Genomic DNA, 20,821 nt, shown 5'->3' with positions numbered 1-20,821 from the left:
GGTGAAGGCTTAGCCTCGAACCCTTTGCCTGACTAGATGCTCTACTCTGCACTTGTGCGTAGGGAAGGAAGAAAGCCAATGGGTTTTTCAGGAAGAAAAACAAAAAAACCTGAAAACAAACACGCAAAGACCTTTCTGGTTTTTAGACACTAGACACTGTCAACTTGTAGAGATTTGGGGAAGATGAAAGTTGCAGATTCCTGGATCTACTGCTGAGGGAAATTAGCGGTGGCCCCAATGCCAGTCGCAGCGGGGGATAGAGGGGGATCCTGGGTGTTTACCGGGCTGCAGGGGGTGGGGAACTCCTGGGCACCCCCTTTCCGCCTCAGTTACAGCAACCTAGATTCTGCCATTTTTGCCTCCGCTTCCTACATCCTTCCTTTCCTTCTCCTCTTCTTCCGCCCACCCCCCCCCTCTCTCTCCCTCCCTCTCTCTCTCTGTCTCTGTCTCTCTGTCTCTGTCTCTCTCTGTCTCTCTCTGTCTCTGTCTCTCTGTCTCTGTCTCTGTCTCTGTCTCTGTCTCTCTGTCTCTGTCTCTCTCTCTCTCTCTCTCTCTCTCTCTCTCTCTCTCTCTCATAGTTCTCAGCCTTCCTAATGTAACCCTTTAATAAGCTTCTCATGCAGTGGTGACCCCAACCATAAAATTATTATCTTTGCTACTTCATAACTGTAATTTTGCTACTGTATGGATCATGATGTAAATATCCTGTGTTTTGGGAAAGCAAACGCTCCTCTTCCAGGGATCTTTCAAGTGTTAGCAATAACCCTTCGGGGGCCCGGAGAAGAAGCCCACACCATGCCTTGACGATTCATTCGTGAGACTGAATTGCACCTTGTGTAGCTCTGACTGGCGACAGTTGAGGTGTCACTGGTTCCAGTTCTTCAAGCAGTGCCAACGTGCTTGGTAGTGGAAGAGCATGCCAGAGATTGGCAGTTACTCCGGACCAGGAGACAGCATCTCCAGGAAGGAAGATGACAAGGCATAATCTGCAGGGAGCCCAGCCCAGCAGCCTGGTGGAGCAGACATTTACCTGGCAAGCCCTGTGTGAATCTTCACCTGTGCTGCCCCTTCTCTGACCTGCCCTCTGATGTCCCTTCAGAATGCCCAGGGACTCATGCTCCTGTATCAGTCAGTGGCAGCATCTGTGCTTGGTACTTAGCGAAGAAGGTTTGTTTTCGCAGTTTCAGCTAAGCTCTGGTTTTATCTCTGTCAAAGCAGTACAAGTAGAAGAAAGACCACTGACCCAAATTATGGCTGCAAAAACTAAAGTGTGCGTGCACGCGTGGGTGCATGCGTGCGTTCATTTGTACCGGTTAAAGGTAAGGTACCAGAGATCATGAGCATTGCACACAGAGAATATAAATATTTTAATAGCTCGGGAGTGGGGGGTTTCCAAATTGGGGGTTTGGCTAGCAAATAGGCAGTAGCAGAAGCAGGACATAAGACATAAGCATGACACGCCTGAAACCAAGGCATGGTTATAAGGTGGTCATAACAACTTTTTGAAACAAAGGTATAGTTTTTCCCGCCCTGGGACAAGCAGTACAGAGCCATATGTAGTTAAGGTTACAGGTGGGGCACAGCCCAGTGCTTGAGAGAAAACAGAGGTTTAATCAACAAGAATTAACCTAGTTTGTTTTTACTAGGTGACTTCCAAGTCTAAGATGGCGGCGGGCTGGTTTATCAGTAGCTGCTGTGAAGAGAGGAACAGCTGAGATAGGGGCTACCTGGTCCTGGTCATTTCACAGGCATTGTCTTCTGTGCCTTCTGTCCGTGGCTCTGCTGCAGTTGTCAACAGACTGTTATTGGTGTGAGCACAGGCAAGACGTGACATATACCATGTGGCAATGGGACATGCATCTCCACTCCAGAAATAAGCATGTGTAGGGGTCACTAAATAACCAGGAAAACAGTCCAATTTAAAAATAAAAAATCAGAAAAATGTAAGCAACATCTAGCACAAGCTAAGATAGGTTCTTTTCAAAATTAATAAAGTGGTGTGTGGTATGTGTGGTGTGTGTGGTGGCCCACAGTTGTACCACAGCACTCCGGAGGAGAAGTTGAAAAGAGAGAGCCAAGCCAGCAAGGGATTTATAAAACCTTTCCTCAACATAAAATGTAGCAGTTCAAGCGATGTGCAAACAGTGGCTATGCTGATGTTATGTGGTGGTAACATTGTTGCTAGAGCAGTTACTTAAAATTCAGGTTCCCGGGGTTGGGGATTTAGCTCAGTGGTAGAGCGCTTGCCTAGGAAGCGCAAGGCCCTGGGTTCGGTCCCCAGCTCCAAAAAAAAAAGAACAAAGAAAAAAAAAAAATTCAGGTTCCCAGTCATTCATGGGATACCCCTGTCCACCTCACTTTGCAGGTGAAAAGAGTAGGGACGCATGCCTTAGCTGTTTAAGGCTTGACAAAGGCACTCGGATCTTTGATCTCGAAGTGGGAGGGGGGAGCGCACCGGATCAGGAATTTGAGTCTCAAGCGTTTAACATTGTTATCCTATTAGCAGGGTTAGGCTGTCCAAACGGAGGAGGGTATCAGTTTGGGCGTGTTTATCCATCTGCCACTGATAATCCTGTTTAGCTGTCCGCCCTTGAGAGAGGAAGTTACAGCGGTTTAAAATGACAGCAGGACTCCCAGGGTAGGTGTGAACTTGGACCATGCAGTTAACATTCCTTTGCTGGGCTGTGCTCATGAAGGAAGTGGGCGCTACGCACCCTCTGGCGTCTCCCGGATGCTGGAATTCTGCTGCCACCCGTGGGTCGGGTCGCGGGGACCCGGGAACCCCACGCTGACCAGGTTACGGCCCGGTGAACAACAGGACTCGGAGAAGGAGACCGCGTGCGCCTTAGGATCCGGGTGGGTTAGTCCGCTCTAATCGCCCGGCGACGGCAGCGCAAATTCCTCGCTAGAAGCCCCAAAATAAAAGGCTCTGTGTGTGTGTGTGTGTGTGTGTGTGTGTGTGTGTGTGTGTGTGTGTGTGTGTGTGTGTGACGGGCTTTGTTGGTTGGTGGCTGCTGTAGCCTATTGATCCAGGATAGGGTTTGAGGGAGTCGGTTTCAGGAGCTTGTGAGGACACTTGGTGGTTGTCATTCGGGTTATGTGTGCGGGAACATCCATTAGAATCCAGGTCAGAGCGGAGCGTGGTATCGCGCGCCTTTAACCTGATCTTTTGAAAGTCCGAAGCCAGCGGATTCCTGTGAGTTCAAGGCTAGCCTTATCTCCGTAGTCTTGAATTCCTGGACAACCAGAGTCACACTATGAAACTGTCTCAGATACAAACGAAGCAAACGTCTTTTGAGTGGTAGTGATTAAACCCAAGGCCGGTGGAGCTCCCGCTCCCGCTCTAGTAGTTAAGCAACAGCAGCCTTGACCTTGCATTTGAAGCCCTTGTGGGTTTTCGCTGTGGTTGTTGTTTGTTTTCTTTTGGTTTGGTTTGATTGGCATGTGTTTTTTTGTTTGCTTTATTTTGTTTTGGGGTTTTGTTTGTTTGTTTTCTTCGAAACAGATTCTCTGTATAGTCCTGGCTGTCCTGGAACTTGCTCTGTAGGCTAGACTGGCCTTGAACTCAGATCTGCCTGCTTCTGCCTTCTGAGTGCTGCTGGGATTAAGGGTGTGAGCCTGCCTGGCTCTGTTGATCTCTTTTTAAACAAATTTCCTCACATCAAAGTCTAAGTGAAATCTTTTAATATCTAACTTTGTGATTTCTAAAGGGCCCATAGACTATCTCAAAAAAGTATTGTATTTTCAACTCACTTGAGGCTCACATCCCTAATCCTCGCACTGGGGAGACAGAAACCTAAGGATTTCAATGAGTTCCAGGCCAGCCAGAGCTACATTCTGTCTCAAACAAACAAACAAACAAACAAACAGAAAACTATTATTTGTCCTATGAAAAGAGTCACTAAATAATGTTTACATTATATTTTAGTTTGCATAGGAAGTGATAAGAAATGTTGTGTGGGCTGACAAAAATAATTTCAGTGATAGATTCAGTCCCTAGCCTACATAAAGCCTTGGGTTCATCTTCAGAACAGAGAAAATATTAGCAGAGTACTGCCTTTGGGTTACACTTGTGCACAGGTACATGTTATTGACGAGGCTCTGTGAAACTGTTACTAATGTCATGCACCAGCTACAGGGACCCCAAAGAGCACAGAGGAGCCAATTCTGATGCAAATACTTAAGAGCCTTTATTATGAGCTGAGAGCAAGGTCAGTGGGTCAGAGAGAGAGCCCCAACTCTAGGGGTGTAGGGTATCTTTTGTAGTACAGCAAACTTGGGGAATATCTATATGGGTCAGCAAGGTAATGCTTTAAAAACTGTAATCTGCAGGAACCAAACGCTGGGGCAAAACCACCTGACAAACAGGAAGGCTAAGGTATCCATTCTCCTCAGGATGTCTTAAGTTATCTATGTGTACCTTGACCTGCTATTGGGATGTTAGCTCAAGTGGAGTTTGGTTTTCTTCCTGGAATTGGAGTTTAGCCGCTTCTCTTTTACAAAATAGTTTCTTCAGAAATCCACTGTCTTGGTGTACCATAGTCATAATTGATTACCTCAAATAGTCTATGACAGAGATAAGCAAGTTTCCGTGTTTGATGGGTTGTCATGGTGATGGATTCTCACCAGGTCTTTAACCATGGTCCTTCTGAGTCTTGTCTTCCAGAGTTCATTGATTCATTCATTCACTTGCTTTCCTAAGTGTCTATAAACTAAACTATTTTTTCTTCTAAGAAATTCATGGAAAAGGTGGACATACATTTTTCTAAAGTTAAAATCAAACCACGTGGGGCTGGAGAGATGACTCAGCAGTAGGGAGCACTGGGGCTCTTCCTAGGGGACAGGGGCTTGATTCCCAGCCCCCACACATTAGTTAATAACAGTCTATCACTACGGTTCCAGGAGAGACTTCATCATACCCTCCTCCAGCCAACGTGGGTACCAAGCGTGCACAGAAAGCACAGAAATGCATGCAGGCAGAACATCCACTCAAATAAAGTAAAATAATCTAAAAATGTCATACCATTTGGCAGGGAAGGAGGATCGGTAGTTCAAATGTCTGTTGACTCAACATCAAATGGAACAAAAATAATCTGAAATTGAATGAACTGATGAAGTATATTTATTGTTTTTCCCATTTCTTTATTTTTTTTGATGAAGTATAATTCATTTAAGTATTGTTTGTTTGTTTCAAACATTGTTTTGTCATGTTCTCTAAATCTAAGGAAAAATCTTGGCAATTAATATTTGTGTGTGTATGTGTATGTGTGTGTGTGTGTGTACACACTTGTAGGTGTCATGCCACAGCACCCGTGTGAAGGTCAGAGGTCAGTCTTCAGGAGTCAGTTCTTGGCTTCCATCTTGGTGAAAGATCCTCCCCGTTGCTGTTGCCCCAGGCTAGCCAGCTTGAACTTCTGCCTTCATTTCATCTTTGGAGCTCTGGGATTAAAGGTGCAGGCTTTTCAACATGGGCACAGCACGTTCAAGCACACATAAATGAGTAAGTCTAACAGAACACCACTGGAAACATGGGTCTGTTTATACTGCCGAAGCCTTGACCAGTGCGTCATGTTTGAAAATGTTCACTGACAGGCTGGAGAGATGGCTCAGTGGTTAAGAGCACTGGCTGCCCTTCCAGAGGACCTGGGGTTTGACAACTCACAACTGTCTGTAACTCCAATTCCAGGGGCTCTGACACCCTCGCACAGCATAGATGCAGGCAAAACACCAATGCACATAAAGTGAAAATAAGTTGTAGACTTCTTAAAAAGTAAACGTTCATCAAATCTGATATCTCATTGAAATCAATGTCACCAAACAGTTAATAAGCTAAGCCGGGCTTTATGGAGACAATAAACTTGTCATTAAAACCTGGCCTGGAGGGTTGGGGATTTAGCTCAGTGGTAGAGCGCTTGCCTAGCAAGCGCAAGGTCCTGGGTTTGGTCCCCTGCTCCGGAAAAAAAAACAAAAACAAAAAACCTGGCCTGATGTATCCCCTTACCCTCATGGAAGGAAGGCACAAGAATATTATAAGCCATTCTGAGGAGCTACAGAGAGGAATTCATCCAAATCTTTGGTAGTATAGGTCATTTGAATAGCAATGGCTTTTAGATAGAAGAGATTTTGGAAATCCAATCTGGGGCTGTGTGTATACATGTATGTGTGCATATTCATGTGTGACAGACTCTCACTGTCAAGTTAGCCTGGAGTTCACTATATAGACCGCTGGCTTCAAACTCGAGGTCAGTTCTCCTGTCTCTGAACAAACACTACCTTGCCTTGTAATTTAAAGATTCTTTGTTAAATATTCTATCAAACCTGGTTCTGGTCACATGAGTATTCTCTTAGTGTTCTATTGCTGTGACAAAACACCCTGACTAAGGCGATTTAATAAAGAAAGCATCTAATTGGGGACTTGCTTACAGTTTCAGAGGGTGAGCCCATCCATGATCATCATATTGTGAAGCCTCGTGGCAGGCAAGCATGGGGCTGAAGCAGTAGCTAAGGGTTTACATCATGATCCACAGGCAGGAGGCAGAGAAAGAGAGCAAGACTGGGTGAGGGCTTTTGAAACCTTTGAGCTCACCTTCAATGACACACCTCCCCCAACAAGGCCACACCTCCTAATCCTTCCCAAGCATGTCCACCAACTGGGAAACAAACATTCAAAATATATGCACCTATAGTGGGGCAGGAAAACGTGCTTCAAGCTCACATTTAAAACTCTGCTGAGCTTAATTTTCATCCTTGTTTTTCTTTGATTTTTTTCTTTAACTTGGTTTGGTTGATGAAGACTTAGGTGAGAGACCATGCTGCAGTCTTTTGCTATTTTCCTCTTCAAAGGCATCTCAAGTATCTTCTTGATGTGCTTTATTTTCTCAAATGTTTTGAGTGCGTGGCTCCTGTGTCCCATGCCACATGGTCTCTTTGTGATTAGAGCCACACCAACCAACCCAAACAGCAGAAAAACAAAACAAAAGGTCTTCAGTGAGTCTGACACGGCTAATATGTAAGTTCCTTCCCAAGTCACAGGCCAACCAGCGTGTCGACTGACAGTGGTGCTTAGGTCAAATTTTGACTCGCTTTCCCCAAAAAAGAATGGGGGTTGGAGGGGAGGCCGGAGAGCCAGTTCAGTGGTTAAGAGAATCTGTTGACTGCTCTTCCAGAGTTTGGATTCACAATGTTTATGTTGGCTGCTCACAACCCTTAATAATTCCGGATCCAGAGAAATCCAGTGCCTCTGGCCTTCCATGGGCACCTGCGCGCACACACACATTTTAGAAAGTGAATGGGTTGGGATTTGAGAGTTTATCTCACTGAGGTGCTGTTGTGCTGAGAAAGCCTAGAGCTGTGGGGTTCCAGGTAAGCTCACCAACGCCCAGTGTAAACAGTGCAAGCTGGCTGTGCGGATCAGTGATCCCAGTACTTGGAGGCTAAGGGGAATTTGAAACTAGCTTGGGTTTCAAAGACAGACTGTGTGTTTGCCTAGCTCCAAACCAAACAGTCCGGGCTAAACTATAAACAAAAGCAGAGACTCCGCCCATCAGGAAGAACTAACAGCTAGTTTCCCGTTAGGTAGATTTTTCCACTCTGAAAAATCAAACAACTTAGCTTTGTTTTGTTTCTTATGATCACTTAACAGATTCCTCTCTTGTCCCTCCCTGCAAAATGCAAAATTCCCTTAATTTTCCCTCAATTATAAATGATCAAAGAAATTTTTTTGTTTTTTTTTTGTTTTTTGTTTTTATTAACTTGAGTATTTCTAATATACATTTCAAGTGTTATTCCCTTTCCCGGTTTCCGGGCAAACATCCCCCTCCCCCCTCCCCTTCCTTATGGGTGTTCCCCTCCCAACCCTCCCCCCAAAGAAATTTTTTTTTAATCTTTTTTTTTTCTTTTTTTTGGAGCTGGGAACTGAACCCAGGGCTTTGCGCTTGCTGAGCTAAATCCCCAACCCCGATCAAAGAAATTTTAATTAAAACTGTAATGAACACAGGTTTGTCTTTAGCAGTCCAAGGCTGACTGGAGAGCTGTAATATGCACACGTTACTATTTTGAGATAGAATGTTGAATTTTATCTGTGTGTTTTATGGGGGCCTTGGATACATATATCCTGTGGCCCTGCAGTCAGTGGTTTGGGTACCTTTGGATAGTATCTACTTTAAAAATAAAGATTTTCAGTTGTGATGAGGAAATTTAAATGGAATCAATGGCCAACTTTGAGAAAACAGTGCCTAAATGTCACATCCGGGCTTCTGGCTTGGCCAGCACAGATGGATTTCAGGTGAGTGCGATCTAGGTTAAGAGTTCATAGTCTTGGGCTGGAGAGATGGCTCAGCAGTTAAGAGCACCCGACTGCTCTTCATGAGTTCAATTCCCAGCAACCACATGGTGGCTCACAACCATCTGTAAAGAGATCCGATGCCCTCTTCTGGTGTATCTGAAGACAGCTACAGTGTACTTATATATAATAAATGAATAAATCTTAAAAAAAAAAAAGAGTTCATAGTCTTAAATGTCACCCATTCTTATCTCTTTTAATAAATATGTGTGCATTTTTAAAGGAAAAACTTAACCTAAATGAAACATGCATGTGTATATGAAAAAACAAACAAAACAAAAAACAACAACAACAAAACCCAGGAAGACCCCTCCAGTCCTTCTTATTGAAGGCTTATGTTTGTTAAAGGTGGGTGGTGTGAACCATTATGGGTGCCTGTTGTCAAAGGAAGAGCACAGGATGTCCCGGGTGACACCCTTTCATCACTGAGCCTCCTTGAAGGAGGAATAGAATGGAAGCCCCCCCATCTCCCAAAAAAGATACCTTTGTGTGGGAAAATTCATCTCAGGACAGAGCAGTGTGGTAAATGAAAGGAGACCATGTTGCTTTTGGTGGGGGCTCTTGTCTGGTTTTAAGACCATAGAGGCATAGAGGATTTGGGAGGATTTGCCTTTAGTGTCTCTTGTCCTGTGGTGGAGATAAAACAAAAACACATAAAACTAAAAACTAGGAAAATGGAGGATAAGCTCGCTTGCTTGTTCGCTCGCTCTCTTTCTTTCTTTCTTCTTTCTTTCTTTCTTCCTTCCTTCCTTTCTTTCTTTCTTTCTTTCTTTCTTTCTTTCTTTCTTGTTGTGCCAATAAAAACATGGAACGCTTCACGAATTTGCGTGTCATCCTTGCACAGGGGCCATGCTAATCTTCTCTGTGTCGTTCCAATTTTAGTATATGTGCTGCCCAAGCGAGCGAGCACAGCATTTTCTTATACAACCAAGGAGTAATGGAGGATACTAGTATGCATGGGTTCCATGGTGTAATGGTTAGCACTCTGGACTCTGAATCCAGCGATCCGAGTTCAAATCTCGGTGGGACCTCTCTCTTTACTTTGAGTAAGAGCACTTTTCTTGCACTTCATTCCTTACCTTCCTTTGTCTTCAGGTGAGCTGGAGCTGAGTGGCCCCCAGGTCAGTATCTGATTTAGCAGATCTAAGCAGAACCTTCCCTTGGTGCCTGCTCTCTGGTGCAGGCTACAATTCCTGGGCAATATTGGACATTAGTTCACCGACGTTATTTGCATTCTGGTCTTGTCAGAATTTCTACCAGAGTGTACTCAGCTCTGCGCATGGGATTCAAGGGTGGTCTGGATTTTGCTTTTGCTTTTGTGGCTTTAAGACTGGGAGGGCAAGGTTCGGCAGCACATTGGCAGAAAGGGAAACTGCGTTCCACTGGTGGGTCTGCAAAAGCTTGAATGGAAACAGGAAACGGAATGATAAGGACAGTTAACGACTGCATGAGTAGGATGAGATTTGAAAGGAGAATTAGAATCGAAGGAATGCAGGCAGCTTGGCTCTAGAAAACAGACTCAGAAGCACCGGGACAGAAGTTGCAAATTGTAAACATCTATCTAAAGAAATGGGGATCGTTTAAAAAGACTCAATGAAAAACAAAAGATGAGTTTAAAACTGTCCCAAATTTAAAAAGAAGAACTGTCCTAAATCCCCTGGTGATTCACCTGCCTCCCCAATATTATTTATTCCAACTTCTCCCCTCAACATTTTATTGGAAACAACATCTTTTCTAGATCTGTGTTCTTAACAAGCGTTCCGCTCACATCTTGTCTCACATCTGTTTCCCACACTGTCCCTTTACCCATGCACAACTCAAAAGACATTTTTTTTTAAACAAATACATTTGACACATACACAGAGAACAACCGTATTCCCACAGCCTAGAATTTACTATGGCTGCCTTGACGTCTTTTCTGTGCAATCTCTTTTTAAGCCGCAGTGACGATTGATTTTAGTCATGACTTTGGCTGGGATTATTAGATATCTAGGACCATATCAGGGTGTCTATTCGTGGGACCTTTCCAGAAAAGATTGTGTCTTAGTGTGGTCCCAAACAAAATGTAAGTATCCAGAAACCGCATTTATGAAGCAAATCTGACATACCAGAAAAACAGCCATCCTTACTGTTTTATGTTTATATGATATTGTTTTATGTTTATTTTTTATAGACAGACATTTTTCTAGTATCCCAAATCCCACAAGGGTTTCTTTTGCTGTTTTTGCTTTTTAAATATGAAAGTATGTTGTCCCAGCAGAATAAACCAGACGCCCGTCATTGGTGATGATGGATTTTGTCACACTGGCCATCTCTTCAACCACCATCACAGACTTCGATGATCATCTTGTGTTACGTTTTGTATTCTGCAAAGACAGTCTTCAGATTTGACAGAAATACCGAGTTCAAAATGTCCTTGAAATGTTTACTGTGTCTCTTTTAGTGAGCAAGACATCTTCCTAGTGCTCCAGGAAGAGGTGACTCCTTCTGCAGTGACGCTCCTGGGGTGGGGCGGGAGCAGCCCTGGAGGAAGGCGGGTGGGCCGCTGATTCTTGGTTAGGACCTCCCACGACTATCCTCCTTGAGACAGAAGCAAGCGGGTGACTTTCTGGATTGCAAGTGTCTCAGTTGGAATTGAGCTCCTATCTCGGATACTCTAATTCCCTGGGGTTCGTGTATTCTCAAAATGGTTTTACGAAGTCGGTCACCACAGCCTCCTGGCGTTGCTACTCTGCCTCTATTACGTTCCGTTACAAATCCCCTGGCATGCGCAGACTGGGGATTTCTATTCAAACGCAACCTAGCCAGTTTTGCTTGTAGACTGTTAATGAGCGAGCGAGCGAGCGAGCGTTGGAAGCTGTGGCTGAGGGCGCTCCCTGAGACGCCTGAAGGATAGAGAGCCACGAAGCATGGCCCTCGCTGTGTGACTGCTGCTGTTAGCTGCAGGTTGTACCCTCTCCTGGAACATTCTCTATGGTTGCTAGACAACAGTTTGTCTTTATGTGCTAGAAACACATTTCTCAACTAATCTGGTAGTAAGCACATTTCCCCCAACATTTTGTGCCTCCTGAATGCTGGGATTAAAGGCAAGTGACATTACCACCCTGCTGCTTTTGCTCTTAAACTCTAACAAAGTTGTCCTCAAGTTACCCTCTGGAAATGTTAAAAAAAATTTTTTTAACCTAAAACCAAGAACCTTGTATTCCCTAGTGACAAGTGGAGTGCATTTTCTTGCAAGATCTTATACTCTAATTTTAAAAAAAAGTCCCTGGCAATATTTTTCAGATAATTATTTGGGAATTTCACATCGTGCACCATGATCACAATCACGCTTACTTCCCAATCCTCCTGTGTCCACTTCCCTTCCCTTGTGACCTCACGCCCACAAAGAAAAAGAAGAAAGGGGAAAAAGAAAAGAAAAAGCCAAGTCCATTTTGTGTTGTCTATATACTCACTGGAGCATGGACAGACTCCCAGTGGCCCCTCAAGGGAAGACGAGTCCTTCTGCAACTGCACCCCTGCCAGAAGCCCTCGATGCGGAGAGCTACACTTCAACCCCCTTACCACAGTTTTGAAGAGTTCTCTGATGGTTCCCTTTTTAGGCTCTTTTTTTTTTTTTTTTTTTTTTTTGAGGGGGGTCGTGGTGGAGGTAGGGGTTGTCACTTCTGCGGTCTTCTTTTTGAACTGTGCGTCTGCAGACATCGATACTACTTCAAGAGTAGCTTCCTTGCTCTTTACGGTCAGCCGGTGTCCAAATCCTGGGCTTCATGGTTTCTGACAACAGCGCAGACTACGAACATCCACTTGGTATCCAGTGGCGGCATAGCCGGAGGACATCAACATGGCTGTCAAGCAAGGGGCAAGGACCAGCACGGTCTCTGGAGGAAGTATGGACCACACAGGTCTTTCTCTCAAGGAAATCCAGTCTGGTAAATGGACCACTCTTCATCTCGGACATCCTGTTGCTGTTGAGAACCAGGGCAGTGGTGCGGCTGGGCAGCTTGTTCCAAGTTCCGAGGCGGAGTGGGTGAGCACAAGCTCCAGGATATCGCCCACCATCCTGACAACCCTATGGTAACGACCTGTTCCTCCATCACCTCAGCAGCCTTCTCTCACACACATCACGGTTGTCACATCTCCAGTTCCACCCCACACACACTGCTCTGCTCTCCATCTTGCCCAGACCTCCATTACGTCTGCTCTTGTCGCAGTGGCACTGGAAGCGGCAGTGTGTCACACAGTGTGTCCGTTCGCTAAATAGCTTCACATGCAGATGTTCATTGCAACAAGTCATTGGTCTGGTTCGAGGCCTCTGGCGTCTGCCACACCATCAGTACTGGATCCTCATTGAGACTCCTCTCGGATGTCCTGCTGTTGTTCAAGTCATGGAGTTCCTGTGACTCTGGTTCTGCAGGACCAGCTCCTTCAAGAGTTCTAGCAGCTCAACAGGTGGAGTCGACGCTGGGGTGGACCAACTCAAAGCCCTGGAGTGTAGCTGAGTTGGTCAGCCGTGGCCTCCGCTGGGGCAGTGAGGAGCCGCCTATACTGTCCTACCTACCCATCTTTGTGTGTGTGTGTGTGGGTGCAGTGAACTTTATTGATGGTATTCAAGAGAGGGAGGGCTCCCTAGGCCCCTCCTGTCATTATGGGGATCTGGGATGGAATTGTGAGGGAGATGCTCAGTGTTGGGGGCTGAGTTGGGATGGGGACTCCTCAGCAACTGAGGGCCTCTCTCTTGCTCTCAGTATCCTTGCTGGGCTGGGGTGGGTGGTCCAGGGTTTCTTACTCCTTGGAGGCCATGTAGGCCATGTGGTTTACCACCCTGTTGCCGTAGCCATATTCATTGTCATACCAGGAAATGAGCTTTACAAAGTTGTCATTGAGAGCAATGCCAGCCCCAAAGGTGGAAGAGTGGGAGTTGCTGTTGAAGTCGCAGGAGACAACCTGGTCCTCAGTGTAGCCCAGGATGCCCTTTAGTGGGCCCTCAGATGCCTGCTTCACCACCTTCTTGCTGTCATCATACTTGGCAGGTTTCTCCAGGCAGCATGTCAGATCCACAATGGATACATTGGAGGTAAGAACACTGAAGGTCATGCCAGTGAGCTTCCCGTTCAGCTCTGGGATGACCTTGCCCACAGCCTTGGCAGCACAGTGGATGCAGGGATGATGTTCTGGGCTGCCCCATGGCCATAATGCCACAGCTTTCCAGAGGGGCCATCCACAGTCTTCTGAGTGGCAGTGATGGCATGGACTGAACCCTTCCACGATGCCAAAGTTGTCATGGATGACCTTGACCAGGGGGGCTAAGCAGTTGGTGGTGCAGGATGCATTGTTGTCAATCTTGAGGGAGTTGTCATATTTCTTGTGGTTCACACCCATCACAAACATGGGGGCATCAGTGAAGGGGCAGAGATGATGACCCTTTTAGCCCCACCCTTCAAGTGGGCCCCAGACTTCTCCATGGTGGTGAAGACGCCAGTAGACTCCATGACATACTCAGCACCAGCACCACTCCATTTGATGTTAGCAGGATCTCGCTCCCAGAAGATGGTGATAGGCTTCCCGTTGATGACCAGCTACCCATTCTCAGCCTTGACTGAGTCGTTGAACTCGCCATGGGTAGAGTCATACTGGAACATGTAGACCATGTAGTTGAGGTCAATGAAGGGGTCGTTGATGGCAACAATGTCCTCCACTTTGCCAGATGCAGAGCAGAAGGCAGTCCTGGTAACCAGGCACCCAATATGGCCAAATCCGTTCACACCAACCTTCACCATCTTGTCTATGAGACGAGGCTGGCACTGCACGAGAAGATGCAGCTGTCTCTGGAACAGGGAGGAGCAGAGAGCCCTCCCTACCCATCTTTAAAGGAGCACTTTCTAGGGACTTTAAAGAAATCTTGTGTGTTTTTATTTTGAGGGGGGGTTGCCATCAAGTGCACTTTATTGAATCCACTGTGGACAGATAAGTGAAGGTAACATTTGCATACACATAGGATAAAGGGTCAAGGCCTCAGTCTCAGGGGAGGGCCAGGTGTGGACAGTGGGACATAGGGCAGCTAGAATCCAGAATGTGGCATTCTTTGTGAAAACGATTGAAAGACTACCACAGAGGCGGTAGAGAAAACGATGATGCAGATAATGACCTCGAGGACGCTGAAGATCAGGGAGCTGAGACTCAGGCACTTGGCAGTGGAGGCGTAGGCCTGGGCTCCAATCACATCACCCACCATCTTCCTGTCCTGTATACTTCACAGAGTAGGCAGAAGCAATGAAGCCCAGGCAGCAGGGGTTGAAGAAGAGTGCAATGAACAGGGACCAGACCACAGGTTCAGGCACAGAGACCTCTCTGGGCATGTTGATCATGGTGGTCCTCATGACAGTTGAGTTGTTGGTTCCCCCAGCTCAGTCACCCCGTACTCCTCTTTGATTGTCTCATAGCTTGGAGGAAGCCCGGCACTGGTGAGCAAGAAGGCTTGGGAATTGTGGCTCATGGTATTGATTCTGGAACAATCGCCCATCTGGAGGATGGCTATTGCTACCCCAGTTCTGAAATCTTGTGCTCTTTTTTTTTTTTTCGGAGCTGGGGACCGAACCCAGGGCCTTGTGTTTGCTAGGCAAGGACTCTACCACTGAGCTAAATCCCCAACCCCGAATCTTGTGCTCTTAATGCTTAGATAGCAAGGCAAATCCTGAAAGACCAGAAATGGCAGTGTGAGCCCTGCTTACAGTTTTCAGGTGCAGAACTGTGACTAGGCTGGGCTAGAGGAAGGTGTTTTGAGGCAAACCCAGTCTGTCTTGGAGAAATTTCACATCATGCACCCCAGTCACAACCATGCTCACTTCCCAGTTCTCCAGTGTCCACTCCCCTTCCCTTGTGATCTCCCCTCCCCCAGTCTGCTTGGGATAGCTAGAATTCATAGGTCTGTGATATACTTCTAAGAGAACTGGGAAGAGGGAGGAGGGTAGAGGTTCCTCTTCCAGTGTTCAGTAGAACACCAATCTTGGGATGCTTGTGAAGAGACTGACAGCAGGGGCTAGAGAGAAGGCTCAGGGCATGTGATAGTTTGAATATGTTTGACCCCTTAGGAGGTATGGCCTTGTTGGAGGAAGTGTGTCACTGTGGTGGTGGGCTTTCTGACTCTCCTCCTAGCTGCCTGAGAACAGTCTGCCCTTGGCTGCCTTCTGATTAAGTAGCAGATGTTGTGGGTAGTTTTGGCTGCCTGCTTTGTGCTCAGGGCTGGTCGCACATGTGCACCCACCCAGGGGCTATCTCGGATCAGCGAATAGAAAACACACACACACACACACACACACACACACACACACACACACACACCAGTTATTCTTTAAAATGCCTTGGCTAACTCAATGACTGGGCACCCCTAAACCTTCACCTGCTATCCCAGGTCCAGTCAGTGAGGTGACCAGTGGCCACTTACCCAAAAACTCAGATGACTGGTTGGCTTTATCTGCTGTTGCTACTGTGAGCATCTACAGGATAGAAGGAGGCCTGTCATTGGAGGAGAAGGAAGGATGGGTGGGAGAGAAGTCTGAAGGAAGAGGGAAGAGAAGGAGACTGGAACGGAGAGGAGAAGAGACAGGAGGAAGAGAGGGAGAGAAGCCGTGGCAGGATGATGGAGGTAGACACTAAGATTCTGCTCTGTGTATTTACAGGTTGTTATCAATGTTCTTAAGGGATGGTTGGTACCGGGCTTTATATGTTTAAGTGGACAATTATATCTTATCAATTGGGTCAAAGTTATTGTGTTGTGTGTTCATTTATGTGACGATTTGGGTGTAGCAAAGTGTGCGGCAGCAGGAGACACTGGGTCGCTGAGGAGTTGGGATGTGTTTCCACCAAGATATCTAGCAGATATCTTGGGGCACTGTGGTGCTGGATCCAGCGGGATAAAAGACCAACATTACTTTTTAAAATTTTTTATATTTTTACAACAACAAGCATCCCCTTCTTTTCCCAGTCCTCCCATCCTCTCTGCATCCTACCTGGGCAACTAACTCTCCTTGTCCCCCCCCATGCTCATCCATTGGCTACTGGCATTTTTATTGATAGATCAAAAACCAAATGGGGGCAAGGATCTTCAGCATCATCAAACACAGACTCCCCATCGAAGCATTTGAACCACCCTCTATATGTAGAACTCTCAGCTCTTCTCCAGCACCATGTCTGCCTGGACACTGCCATGCTCCTGCCTTGATGATAATGGACTGAACCTCTGAACCTGTAAGCCAGCCCCAATTAAATGTTGTCCTTTATAAGAATTGCTTTGGACATGGTGTCTGTTCACAGCACTAAAACCCTAACTCCAGTTCCCAGGGAACCTTACGCCCTCTTCTGTCCTCATCAGGTACTGGGCACCCAAAGTAGTTCACATACGTACATTCAGGCAAACACTTGTACACATAAAGTAAGAACATAGTCATTTTAAAATAAAATATAAACCTTAAAAAAAAAAAAGAAACTGACACACACAGAGAAACGTTACATGGAGAGGGTCTGATGTTCACACTTGCAGGAAGCAGGGCCTCTCTTCCCAGGCAGAGTGTTTGGCATTTACAATATTTTCATATTGGGAAATAATTCCTCAAGGCACTCTTCTGAATCACCCGAGGAGTGCCATAAAAAGGGTCAGACTATCCACAAGTCGAGAAACTTTAAAAAGATACATAGGAAGATGGGGCAGTGGTGGTGCATGCCTTTAATCCCAGCACTCGAGAGGCAGGGAAGGTGGATCTCTGAATTTTAGGCTAGCCTGGTCTACAGAAAAAGTTCCAGGACAGCCAGGGCTACACAGAGAAACCCTGTCTTGAAAAACAAAACAAAACAACAACAAAAAAGATATATAGGTGAATTCTATAATATCTGGTATTTAATCAAAGAACACTAGGTGTGGTGGTTTGAATAGGTATGGCCCCCACGGGTTCATGTATTTGAATGCTTGGCTCATAGCGAGTGGCACTATTAGAAGGTGTGGCCTTGGGGCTGGGGATTTAGCTCAGTGGTAGAGCGCTTACCTAGGAAGCGCAAGGCCCTGGGTTCGGTCCCCAGCTCCGAAAAAAAGAACCAAAAAAAAAAAAAAAAAAAAAAGAAGGTGTGGCCTTGTTAGAGGATTATGTCATTGTAGGGGCTGGCTTTGAGGTCTTCTGTGCTCAAGCTATTCCCAGTGTGACTTCTGCTGCCTTTAGCCAAGATGTAGAGCACTCAGCCCCTTCTCCAGCATCATGTCTGCCTGCACACCGCAACACTACCCACCAGGATGGTAATGGCCTGAACCTCTGAAAGTAAGCATGTGCCCTTTGTAAGAGGTGCTGTGATCATGGTGTCTCTTCACAGCAATAAGACCCACACTAAGATACTAGGTGTGCACAAAAGCAAGAAACATGGCACATAATGAGGAGAATAAATAGAACCTGGACTAGAACTGATAACTTAGAAAGAGTCAAGAAAAACTTGAAGCTGTTATAGAATTGTTTTACAGGTCCTAGGACCTAGACCATATAAAAATTAGAATGGCCAGAGCCTAAAATAACATCCAAGATAATAAGTTTCCCTGATGGAATTAACAGAATGTAAGCTATTAAATGGAGAAAGATTAGGGAATGTAAAGCTACAAGAAGTCATTAAGAAGTAAAATAAAAAATGTTTGCTGGGCATGATGGCATATGCCTTTGATTCCAGCATTTGGAGGCTGGTGGATCTCTGAGTTTGAGGGCAGCCTGGTCTACAAAGGGAGCTCCAACACAGCCAGGGCAATGAGAAGGGCCAAAGAAACCCTGCCACACCAAGACAAAACAACAAAGCAAAAACAAAACAAAACAAAAACAGAAGAAAAAAAAAAAGATCAGTAAAAGAGTGGTAGAGCGGCTGCCAACCAGCAATTGAGGATCCCGCGTGGACTGAAGGAGAAGAAGAAAAAAAATTTTTAAGGAACAGTGACATAAAAATTTCTAGTTGTAACGAGAATTATTAACCCACTGACCTAAGGATCTGAATAGCCTGGTGTACTAGATACTTGAGGAAAGCCACGCCTACGCACAGAGAATTAAACTGCTAAAACCTATTGGAAAAGAAAAAAAAAATCTTCAAAAGTAATTGGAGGAATAAGTGATGGCAGAGATCCACGGCGTGCCTTTAAAGGACGGGAGAGGGGCGTCACGGAGGAAGAGCCAGTCCTCCGGCACACAGGGATCTGTATGCACAGGAAGAATGAAAAGCACTGTAAATAACGATGCGAAGAAAATGGCAAGCACAGCACCACTGTTCTTGTTTCCATCCGCTTAAAAAACATCAGACTTTAAAGAAAAGTAGTAAAGATGAATTACTCGGTGTGTTTAAGGGAAAAAATGTGTAATGCAAGTAGCCATTAACGACAGCACTTGAAGATAGACTGTGGTAAGTAAAAAACGACTAAATCAGAAAGATAATGACTCAATAAAAACAGGGGAAGATTTACAGCTAATAAGCCAACAAAAGAGACAATATTTTAAAATTTAAACCCTACCACTGAACACTTGCTCTCCAGGACTCTTATACAAGTGACCACAGATGTGTGCATAGAATGGATGTTATTGTTTGTAATAATGAAATACGTGATCAAAAGTCAAAAATATATGGAAAAGGAATAGATATTAGTTGTAAAAGGAGGAAGATAAGACCCATATTCTTACAAATTTGAGGGTCTGAAAAGAACCACGCTTTGCCTTATTCTGTTTTGAATAACAGGATTCAGTAAGATATGGCCTTTAAGTTGAGAGTGGAGTGAAACCAGTGAATGTTCCCTAGAAAGGTACTCGTCCCCGGGTGGGCTCGAACCACCAACCTTTCGGTTAACAGCCGAACGCGCTAACCGATTGCGCCACGGAGACACAAGGACAAGTGCCCTCCCCAGCTCTATAAGAAACAAGTCCCTTGCCTCCAGCTTGGCTCCTTGTTCTCCTTGCTCCTGCTTTGCTTCTCTCGCCAGGATGGCCAAGGCCAGAGAGAGGTAAAGCTTGCTCTCCGACCCGCGTGCGTGAATTAAAAGGAAACCGGAAACCAAAAAACGCACAAGTTAGTTCCAGTGGGCTCAACAGAGGACAGGACGCTACCGGAGCTCAGATCGGAACCGATGTGACCGTGGGCACATGCTAGAGCATCGCCAGACGTCCCAAACACGAATTTCCTTATTTCTAGTAGCTTTTGTTTTTTAAATTTACGAACATTTATAATGAACCGGCCTCACTGGGGAGCAGTAAACAGTAAATGGCTTTGCTGTTCAGCTCAGGAGCCTCATTTTTCTCTGGCGTCTTCCTTTTTTTTTTCCCCTCCGAACACCTTTTTCTTCTTCTGACCTACTGGAGTACGAGGGAGGCCCTATGCCACAAGTGCTGGTCAGGAGAAACCTTAGATGTTCTCTGCGTGTGTCCATAAGAAAATAGCGACTTGAAACACACCAGCTTTCCCCTTTCCGGCTTTTGAAATAGAGAGCAGTGAGAAAGCCGAGCGCTTGAGGAGTGCGCACGCTTTGCTCCTCGGTGTCAAAAAGGAAGGGATTGAGGGTGACAGGAAAAGAAGAAAAAAGAAGCATCATTAAATGGTATCAGCCTTGAAGTGCGGAGTCTAAGAGAACGTGAAGAGAGAGTCTAGGAGAAAGCTAACAATCGCAGCGTAGCTCCCCCGCCCCCTTTTAGGTTGGTTTCAAATTCAGACTCCGCTTTCCCTAATGCTGGAATTAAAAGAATGACCCATTACATCCAGACTAGAATGTGACTTTTCTTCTGGTCCCAGCAGCCACAGCCGCAGAGAGGAGAGACCCCCCCCACCCCACCCCCCACCCCCGACACACAGTCGGTGAGTGCCTCAGTTTGGTGCACTGGGCCATCAGTCTACAGAGATCATCCTTTGAATAGTCAAGTCACTTGGGACTAAACCCATTCGCACAACGTGGTATCTATCTCCCCTGCCAGTTAAGTAGGAAGGTTGTTGTGGATACGATAAAAGTTAGGTCTATCTTCACCTTCCCTCTTACCCAAATGCCATTATAATTCTCAGTTGCTTTGTGCAGGAGACTGAGGCGACTTTCACATGACGATGCACTGCCCACGACATTCACGCGATGCTGCACTGTCCAGTCAAGCAGACCACCTTTTAGCTGATGCTCGGCACTCAAAGCCCTGCACCATTTCATCCGCTCACTCCACCTGCTGCCCGTGCACGAACAGTGGCACCTTTCTTCCAGGCCCATTCTTAGTTCTCTCGCCAGTACTAAAATCCACTAGAGACACGAGCTTTCCCTAGTGCCGAAACAGCGGGTTTTCTAGGGTACTGTTTTCACCAGCTCGGGCTATCATAACGAAGTACCAAGGTTATACCTCACACAATTGGAGCAGTTTCTTTCATACCAGCTGTGGTTCCTATTCCCAATAAAGCAGACTTCCCGAAGGAGGGAGGGATCGCTCTCTGGGATTTTCTCCATCTCAG

At 45.9% G+C, this 20,821-nt stretch overlaps 3 non-coding genes and 2 pseudogenes across 3 annotated transcripts; 1 reads left to right on the top strand and 4 right to left on the bottom strand.

The window, feature by feature from the left end:
* Nucleotides 1-9,140: 9,140 nt before the first annotated feature.
* Nucleotides 9,141-9,251, bottom strand: LOC120101161 (U6 spliceosomal RNA). The gene has a single exon (XR_005501558.1). It is a non-coding gene; the product is annotated as a U6 spliceosomal RNA (small nuclear RNA).
* A 49-nt stretch (nt 9,252-9,300) lies between these two features.
* Trnaq-cug1 (transfer RNA glutamine (anticodon CUG) 1) lies at nt 9,301-9,372 on the top strand. Its single transcript has one exon. It is a non-coding gene; the product is annotated as a tRNA-Gln (tRNA).
* A 3,592-nt stretch (nt 9,373-12,964) lies between these two features.
* On the bottom strand, nt 12,965-14,385 carry LOC120100603 (glyceraldehyde-3-phosphate dehydrogenase-like; annotated as a pseudogene).
* Nucleotides 14,386-14,399: 14 nt separating this feature from the next.
* Nucleotides 14,400-15,879, bottom strand: Ifitm2-ps1 (interferon induced transmembrane protein 2, pseudogene 1; annotated as a pseudogene).
* Nucleotides 15,880-19,153: 3,274 nt separating this feature from the next.
* Nucleotides 19,154-19,227, bottom strand: Trnan-guu3 (transfer RNA asparagine (anticodon GUU) 3). Its single transcript has one exon. It is a non-coding gene; the product is annotated as a tRNA-Asn (tRNA).
* Between the last annotated feature and the right edge of the window lie 1,594 nt (nt 19,228-20,821).

This window comes from Rattus norvegicus, chromosome 2 (assembly GCF_036323735.1).
Source record: "Rattus norvegicus strain BN/NHsdMcwi chromosome 2, GRCr8, whole genome shotgun sequence".
NCBI classification, from domain to species: Eukaryota; Metazoa; Chordata; class Mammalia; order Rodentia; family Muridae; genus Rattus; species Rattus norvegicus.
Note: the sequence above shows the minus strand (reverse complement) of the source record. Positions and strands in the feature narration are given on the sequence as shown.